This window comes from Neomonachus schauinslandi, chromosome 7 (genome assembly GCF_002201575.2).
Source record: "Neomonachus schauinslandi chromosome 7, ASM220157v2, whole genome shotgun sequence".
Lineage (NCBI taxonomy): Eukaryota > Metazoa > Chordata > Mammalia > Carnivora > Phocidae > Neomonachus > Neomonachus schauinslandi.
This window is the reverse complement of record NC_058409.1, coordinates 12,554,773-12,564,325: the sequence shown is the minus strand read 5'-3', so window position 1 is coordinate 12,564,325 and position 9,553 is coordinate 12,554,773. Positions and strand designations below refer to the sequence as shown.

Sequence of the window (9,553 nt, the reverse complement as noted above, 5' to 3'; positions counted from 1 at the left end):
TTTTTTTTTTTTTTTTTTAAGGAAAGTTATGGACGCCTGGGTGGCTCAGTCGTTAAGCGTCTGCCTTCGGCTCAGGTCATGATCCCAGGTTCCTGGGATCGAGCCCCGCACAGGCTCCCTGCTCAGCGGGAAGCCTGCTTCTCCCTCTCCCACTCCCCCTGCTTGTGTTCCTGCTCTCGCTGTGTCTCTGTTAAATAAATAAATAAAATCTTAAAAAAAAAAAGATATATGCGTATATACGATCTAATAGTCTCTTCAGAAGCTTGCCGATTTACCTGAGCATCTGACAATCATCACCACCCACAAACTGTTCCCTTATTCATCCCCACTGGGCAAGATTCTACCAGTCCAGCAAGGCCCACTTCCAAGGTCACCGCCTCTACGAACACTTTGTCCCAACCAGCTATGTAGGATCTCAGCTTCCCCCTTAAACCCCCCTGGCACCTCCCTTGAATTTCCCTGGTAAGACTTTCTGCGTACCTATCACAGTTGTCCATGAATTATCTTTAGTGGTCTATCCATCTTATCCTCAACTACATGGTAAGTTTCTTGATTTTATTTTTATTCTCCATAGCAATGACACTGTCCCGAGGCTACCAGGTACTCAGCACAACACACACCAAGTGGAAAGCAATGGGCAAATACTCTGGAGTCTACTGGTCCTGGTTCATATTCCATCTACGCCACTTCCTGGTTTGATAGAATTGCAAGTTACGTCACCTCTCTGAGCAATTTTATTCTGTTGTCAAATGCGAATAACATCATCTACCTCATAGAATTGCTCTCAGGATGTAAAGAGAACCATGGGAAGCAAATAACACCTTGCCTGATGCACAGCGAGGGCTCAAAGAGCAACGAGCATTATTGTTGACCTGAATTATAAACCAAACGCCTACTGCTGATTCGGGAAGGAGGCTGAAAGAGATACCAGATCCACATCACTTTACAAATACATTATCCATTGGGGCGCCTGGGTGGCTCAGTCGTTAAGCGTCTGCCTTCGGCTCAGGTCATGATCACGGAATCCTGGGATCGAGCCCCGCATCGGGCTCCCTGCTCGGCGGGAAGCCTGCTTCTCCCTCTCCCACTCCCGCTGCTTGTGTTCCCTCTCTCGCTGTGTCTCTCTCTGTCAAATAAATAAATAAAATCTTAAAAAAAAAAAAAAAAAACCAAATACATTATCCATTTCTTATGGGTCTGCAGCCTGTTATCATGTGACTAACTCATGAAGCTTACATCTGAGAAACCATCCTTATGCGTTCCTTGTGTCATCTCCCCAAATTCTCAGGGGCCCCTTCAGGCTATGACAACGTCATCAGAGACTAAGGGTCACAGGAGGTGCCGAGAGACTACGCTCCTCGTCTCGGAAGGACAAGATTCAGAATTACAATGACCTTGCAAACCCTAACCCATTGGCGATTCCAAGTTACACGGTGTAAAATGCCCCATCTAAACAGAAGAACTGGTCTCTCACATTTCCTTAAAATGGGGCCTCGGTGGTAAATGCGTGGCTAGGTGGCTACCAACAACCAGTCTGTCCACTACAGCAGGGGAGGGTGGAGCTGCACTGTGAAGGCCTGGGAAGGGAAGACTGGAGGAGGGAGCCTCCAGCATCACAGAAAATAGCCGCCAACATGGTGGCAGGGTCCTCACAGGCGCTCCAGGCCTGGTGGCCCACTGACCGAGGAATCGGTCCAGATTCAGCTGTGCTAAGGCGGTTTGTGCTCAGGAATGCACCTGGCTGTCTTTTCTGGGGAGCATGCCTCAGCACCCCACCTCCCCCAATCACCCGCTCCTGGCACTGCCGATGATTGGAAGCGCTCTGGAGTTTCACCGTAAGGCTAAATAAGTTAGGCAAGTCAGGGTCCATCTTCTATGGCATTTCTTCACCATCTATCTACGACCACATGACTCTGGAACACCAGATTCTCCTCCTCGGTATGCAGGTGCTCCAAAAGACACTGGTCACTGAGAGTCACTTTCTCTCGGTGAGAGAAAGGCATCTCAGAGCAAGGCTCTATCACTTACATCCTTCCACGGTCCCTACACCCAGGGAAAGCGGGTGGCAATCCCAGTTTCCACAGAGACTGGCAGAGCAAAAGAGGTTGAGCAGCAGAGCCAACAGGACGTTGCAAGCCCTACCCTCCCAGAACCATCTCCAGAGCGCACACTCTCTCTGGCCTAGTTTCATCAACTGCGTTTTACATACCCCAAGAAAAATACTGCCTGACAGTTACCCACATCCTTATCGGCTGCATGTTCAACAAAATCTCCACAACAATTGTGAAATTTGTGCCTGCATGAGCAAGATACCTGTATCTGTTTACTTCATCTGATTGTACAGCCTTAGAGACAGAACTGGAGATGTCTGCAAAACACCTTGACCTTCCCGCTCTGGCATTTCCAAGATGCTCCCTAGTCCCTAGGGTATACCGTCATGGCCCCCAAGAAGAGGGCTAATCCCCTCCCCCCGCTTTAGGGCCTCTCCAGACCTCCTCTCTTCTGCCTCCTCCAGCCACCTCAACTCTTTCAGTGGCCTCCCGAAAACCATGGCCCGCACCAGAGCCTCTTCCTCAATTTGACTTGCTTCTCTTTGTCCCTCTGCTCTTCTTCAAGGATGAAGAAGTCCCGGGCAGAGCAGGGAAGAAAGCGGGCTGAGTGGGAGTCATTCCAGGAGAGTCAGTGCCTGAGCTTGGCAAGGTGCTCTAGAAGCATCTCACAGATGCTGCCACGGAGAGAGCAGGTAGTCAGACCCACCCTCTCTCACCCAGGGATGCCTGGCATTGGCAAAGAAGCACATGATTCATGCCTAGACAAGGGTGGGAAAATCCCACTGCTGTCAAGCACCCTCTCAATGCCAGGAGGCACGCATGATGCTTTCCCCATGTTCACTCCTCCTCACTGAAACCCCAGGAGATGGGCGCCACAATCCCCAGGTTACAGGTGAGGAGAGCGAGCACCACACATGCACCTGCTCAGCGCAACGCCAGCCCAGGAACCCAGGTATGGCTTGCCCTGAATCTGCTGGCTTTCTCTCTTCCTATCATATTCACGAAAGTGTCCTTGGTTGACCAGACAGAAAGCACAAACAGTTCAGCATCTAGAAAATAAAAGGAACACCTGGCAACCCAACTTTCAAAGCCAGGAGAACAGTGAGTGAGACAGTATGAGCGGGTATGAGTATGGCTTCCGAGACAGGACTGGGGGCGGGGGGTGACGTCTCAAATCTGTTATCATGTCTGCTGCCGTTCACAGCCTCCCCCCAGAACGAGCTGCGTAAAAAAATAAGCGTGGGGTGGTAGACCTTTCTATCACATCGTATCTGTTTCCATGTTTTAAGCATAAATTTTATACAATGCCACTCAGAGCCCTCCCCCACCTAAGAAGACCATCTTTCTCTTTTCTTTCTTGAAATTCATGGAACTTCGGTGTTGGCAGGACCTCCAATATCATCCAACCTTCTTGCACAAGCAAGGAAAAGGAAGCAGCCCAAGGAAGCCGAAAGTCGTGCCCCAAATCACATCGCTAGCTGGTTAAACAGGGCAAGTGCAGTGAGGACCGGACCCTAGGACTCCAGAAGGAGCATTTATGTCTGTCTTCCTCAGACACAGGCTCCAGGCTCTCTTCACACCCATGCCACCAACGAAAACGCTAGATCAGCATTTAAAGGTAAAAAAAAAAAAAACAAAAAACAGAGCGTCTGCTGCAATAAATATGCTGGAACTCGAATGTGGTTTACTTTCTGCTGAACCGAATATAAATGGAATCCTGACACTTTCTAGCATTCTTCCATTTCAAACCTCCCTGTGAAACTGAGCATGAGCCCTAGCGAGAGAACACTAAGCTAATTAAACTTTCTATTTGCCAAGAAAAACTCTCCAATTGCACAGTCAATTTCTCTATAAATTTCTAGAATTTCTAGTTAATATGCAACATATGATATTTCCCGAGCTGAATTCCCCCGCATCCCTCCCCTGCCAAACCCGATTATTTTTCTCTGTGTTTTTAACCTCTCTGCCTTCCACTACCACCCTGTCCCGTGGTCACTGTGGATTCCTCTCTGGGCTCGGATGGTCCCTCATTCACCAAGTCCTGCTGCCTTCCCCGCTGTGCTTCTGCTGTTCTTGTCATGTGGATTCTGTCAAACCCTTTGCTTTAGAGGTGACACAAGCTGGTTTCTTGAAAAGACAACTTTCCAGGGAACGCCACCAAGCAGTTCTACTGGTCCTTCCTCCTTTAGAGGATAGACAGCTTTGTCATTATGCAGTTTTTAAAAAAGATTTTATTTATTTATTTGTCAGAGAGAGAGCACAAGCAGGGCGAGCAGCAGGTAGAGGGAGAAGCAGACTCTCTGCTCAGCAAGGAGCCCAAAGTGGGGCTCGATCCCAGGACCCCGGGATCATGAGCTGAGCCAAAGGCAGACGCTTCGCTGACTGAGCCACCCAGGCGTCCCTGTCATTATGCAGTTTTACCCCCCGCAGTTATTTTCAAACCTAAAACAAACAAACAAAACATAACTTTCAGAAACTTGTCCATTTAGAGAGTAATCAGAAATGACAGCGTGTCTCGAGTAAAGTTTCTCAGATTTTTCCGTTTAGGAAGAACACGTATCAGGTTTGACCGTTTGCAGGGCGAGCGCGCTACGTCACCCGGGTCTGGGTGACATTTGTACCCAGAGTGCCGTGCCCATGCAGCCAACACACAGCCAGCTGTGCTCCACCCCATCCTCCCCAGCCTCACAACGGAACAAATTCACCCCACGGCAAGCTGACACGGACCGGCTCCTTCCACACGTCAGAGGAAAAGGGGGCCGTGGGAGCCCGAGGCCGCTATCCTGTGGCTTATTTCTGGCCCCCCTGCCTCTCTCTTCCCATCACCCGAAGCCCTTCAGGGCAAGGGAGGGCCCATGAGCTGGTTCAGTCTCCAAAGTGCTCAGTCATACAGCAGAGGGGTAGACCCCAACTGAAATCCTATGCTCCCGCACTCTGGACCGGCTTCTCCTCTGGGGCTCCGTATCTCACCTACCCATTGGTCATGCAGCCCGGATACCTCAGTGTCACTGTGGACCCCTCGCTCCCCCTCCCACCAGCCCCCAAGCCCACCTGTTCCCCCGCCTCTGAAATGCCCCTTCTGCCTTCCTTGTCACCCACCTCCAGCCAGACCTCATCCTCTGGCAGGACCTGCTCCTTCCACTTAGCTGCTCTCCCAGGACATCTTCCCAAAGTGCGGCTCCGTCACCTAACCCCACCATCTGTGCCTAGAACTGAGTTTAAAAAGGGCTTGCATATCCTCATTTACAGGCCATCCTCTGCACGGGACGCGGGGTGGCCCCCAGTCCTGGCCACAGCCGGCTTCCTGCTGTCCTCCCTCTGGACCTCCGCTCACCCGCACTCCCCGGCCTCTATGTCCTTTCCACCATCCTCAGTCACAGACCACGGCCAGTGACCTGAGGCTCAGCTCACACGAGCCCTGCAGGATGCTGGCAGCCAGAGGCCAGCCCCCACTCCTGTCTCCCTGTGCCACCTGGAAGCTTTGGCATAGCATTCAGCACATGTTGCTTCAAGGGACAGCCCCTGCTGTCCCCATTTCCTCCTCTGCAGTCCACTGTACCTTTGTAGACGGCAGGGAGATTTCTCCATTCATTCGACAGCGCCCACCTGTATTTATCCAGCACCTACTGCACGCCAGGTACTGACGGAGAAGCCGGGAACAGAGCGCAAAGGAAAATACACGAGGTTGCCTGAGCTACGAAATTAACATTCCACGGGGGAGAGAGACGGCAACCCGCAAAACACATAAATAATTGAAGGACAGATGGTGAGAGGTGCCAGACTGGAAATGAACGGCGAGTGGTGACAGAGACCACTCTGGCAGGGGTGGCATGGGAGGAGTGTGCCAAGAGCCTGAGGAAGAGCAAGCCAGGTGGCAGGAGGACCAGGTGCACCAGCCCGAGACGGGACAAGCTTAGCATGCTGCAGGGAAAGGAGCAGAAAGGGGGTGGTGGGGCTGCATGCTGGAAGCACGAGGAAGAAGAAGGGTGTGAGAAGCAGATGGGAATCAGGCAAAGGCCAGAATAGACAGCGCCATATGGGACATGGTGAGAGTTTTATATGGTGAGAATGTAAAACAGGACCAATGTCTGGAAGGTGGGGTGGCAGGAAAGACCCAAACCTGAAAACTCCACATGTCCTTTGAACCACTTCCAGGACTACATCCAATGAAACGGGGACAAGTGTGGGCAGCTGTAGTCCGAGGGAGCTGTGTGGTGTTCTAATAACGCCGAAGGCTGAAAGCAGCCTGAGTATCAGTCTGGGGGACGGGCTAAGTGAATTATGGCACGTCCATATCATGGCACATAATACAGTCTTTCAGACCGATCGTGTCAAGTAATTAATAACGTGAGAACTCTTCGCAAAGCCTACAAAGCAATAGATAAAAGAAATTTTATTAAGTACCATATAATTTTTGTAGAGAAAAAAATAGAGGTGTACAGAAAAGGCCTGGATTGATATTCTCTGACGTTTTTTCCTGGGTGGTAAAATTAAGGAGTACCTTCCCCCTCCTCCCCCATTTTTCATTCTTTCGGTTTAATGATAGTTGATAAATATACTGCACAAGCATGTGATGCTTTGGTAATAAACAAACAACAAAAAAACACCTTTGAGTAACAAGGAGGCATAGCAGGGTAGGTATCCTAGGAGATCAAGAAATAAATAGAGGCGGCTGACCCAAAGATGGGCCAGGGCGATCTTCTGTCTTTTTAGGGAATCTTCAAAGCAAAACAGAAAAACAAACCATAAAAACTCCCTAGAACTTAGGGCAGGAAGTGTGTCATTCCCTTCTTGCTTATCCCTCTGACTCAGCATTGACTGTTGGCCCTTCTAAGCCTTGTCATGAAGAGGTTACAGATAGGAGTTGGAAGAGGACGGAGACGTGGAAACCTCACCCAGAAGCTCCCAGCCCTGAGGGTGAAGTCTGAAACACGGACCCGAACCTTCTAAAGGAAAAAAAACCCTTCCCCGTTCTCCTTTAGAATCATGGCAACGGAGACTGAGAAAGTCCCCCGTACGTTCCTACAAACGGTTAAACACGATTAAGTTCTTGTCTGTTCCTTTTCAATCAGATCGGCTGCAGATAAGACCCAAGCACGCCATTGTGTTCCAGCCTCCTCCTCCCCAAACAGGTTTGAAAATGCAATCAACAGTTCAGACAAGTCCCGGCACTTCTCAGGCATTCGGATCCTGGCTTTTGCATGCCCACGCTGAAAAAGTTCACTGCAGAGGCTCCAGCCACAGCCAGTCTGCCTCCCTGCCTCCCTGGGTCATGAAGGTGGTTTGCTTTGTCTGCACTGTTTGGCCAGCCTCCCAAGCTCAGCCCTCCATGGCCATTCAAAGAGCACAGAGTGCGAATGATTGGCTAGCCGACGCCCACCTACTTCTCTTAGTTCCATTTTTTTTTTTTTTAAATAATCCCCTGGAAACTATGGAGCTGAGGGAAACCCATATGAACTATTCGACAAAACAGAAATTGTCGACTCTGGAAACCTTTCAGTTTTTAAGGCAAGGTAAATCACAACTGGAAGATGGGTGGTGATTACCATCCAGAGCTACTGCCTTCCCACACGTATTCAACAAATATTTATTGAGGTCTTACTGTGCCCCATGGTAGCCCTAAGGATTCATGATAAACAAGGGGCCAGAGGAGGTCATGTGCATGTATTCGGGTGATGGGATGGGGGGTGTGGAAGGAGGGAGGCAGAAATTCCAACAGGAACAGCCTGCTGACAAGCAGTGTACAGATTCTACAGCTATTTCATATTGGCAATATTGATCACAGTGGCAACGGATGGGGCAAACAGACGAGGTAGAGGGAGACGCCTTGCAGATTTTGGGATATTCAACTGCATAATTCACTGGGAGGAAACTGGCAGAGAGGGTAAGTTCACCTCATTTCACATTGAAATTGAGTTGCCTAGTGCTGCTGAACACTCCACAGCTGGACATGCAGGTCTAGAACCTGGACGAGAGATTGGGCTTGAAATATACATTGGGATGTCATTGCCATAGAGGGAATCTGAAGGCTCAGGAACGCGTAGGATGATCAAGGAAGAGAGTGGAATGAGAAGAACAGCAGAAAAGTCAAACTAAGGCCAACACTGAAGGGACAAAGAAGAGGGAGGGGGCTGCAAAGGAGATGAAAGGGAACAGAAAGAGAAGCAAGAAGATAACCAGGAGAGTAATCACCAAGGAAAATGGACAGGACTTCCTCTTAGATCAGCTGTGTAGCCCCGAGGGAAGGAGGAGAGGGACTTAAGAGGTCACCTAGGCTTTGAGATTGAGAACTGCATATCCAATGTGTTGATTGAGAAGGGCAAAGCCAGGGGAGGAGCAGGTTTGGGGGGCCGGAGGGAGCGGGTGAAGTGAAGGTGCTTATCCCTACAGGAAGTGTAAAACAGACAAGAGCATAATTGAGTCTAGCATCTAGGAAAGATGAATTATACATACATTAATTGGGAGTCATTAGCTGGTATTTGGTATTGATTCCATGGGACTAGATAAATCACCTGGATTCTCAATCCTGGCCACACATTAGTAACAAAAACAAACAAACAAAACAACATTTTAATGACTGATGTTCATGGTCTTTCCCTGGGGATTCTGGATTAATTAAAGAGGACCTACCCGGGCGCCTGGGTGGCTCAGTTGGTTAAGCGACTGCCTTCGGCTCAGGTCATGATCCTGGAGTCCCGGGATCGAGCCCCGCATCGGGCTCCCTGCTCAGCGAGGAGCCTGCCCCCTCTCGTGTACTCTCTCTCTCTCTCATTCTCGCTCTCTCAAATAAACGCATTTTTCGCAGCCCAAGCCAGGTTAAGAACCACTGCCCAGAGAGTGTGGAGAAGAGCCAAGGACGGAGCTGGAGCACTTCAGAATGTAGAGAGCCTCCAAAGGGGAGGTTACTGAGGTAAAGTGGAAAAGAGGAAGCCAAGTCAAGAAGACGGTTTAAGAAGAGGGAGGGATGGATGATGCAGAATATGGCAGAGGCTATGAGGATGGGGAAGCGGCCATGGGATTTGTTAAAAAGGAGGTCTCTGGTTTTGGAGAGTGGAGGGGTGAGAAGGGGCACCAAGAAGGGGAGGCTGTAATCAGAGACAACTTTTTTGGGGTTTCCACCACAGCTGGAGAGCAGAGAAGCCCAGAGGGAACTGGCAGGCTACTACTCTGGGTTCCAGGAATTTTGTTTGTCATTTGCCTTTCAAGGCAGTAGATAAAAAGGCATGTTCTGATGCTGATGAGGATGTTCCCAAATGGAAAAAGAAGCTGATGTTGGCAAGGAGGGGGTATAATTGCAGGAGGACTTAAAGAAGCTGGAGAGAAAAAACCATTAGGCAGCCTGAACTCTCAAATCTGAAATTCCCCTTCAAATGCTGGTGTCTTCACTCTCTACTTTTCAGGGGATGTAATATGTCCTAAAATTCGCAGAATGGCTAGACTGGAAAGGAACTTAAAGATCATCAGGTCCAATGCTCAAATTCCCATGTCCAATCCCATTCATG

At 49.6% G+C, this 9,553-nt stretch overlaps 1 protein-coding gene across 1 annotated transcript in view; it reads right to left on the bottom strand.

Annotated features, from left to right (window-relative positions):
* TNFAIP8 (TNF alpha induced protein 8) overlaps positions 1-9,553 on the bottom strand; it is a 117,807-nt gene that overhangs the window by 65,617 nt on the left and 42,637 nt on the right. The gene's annotated exons all lie outside the window — the stretch shown is intronic.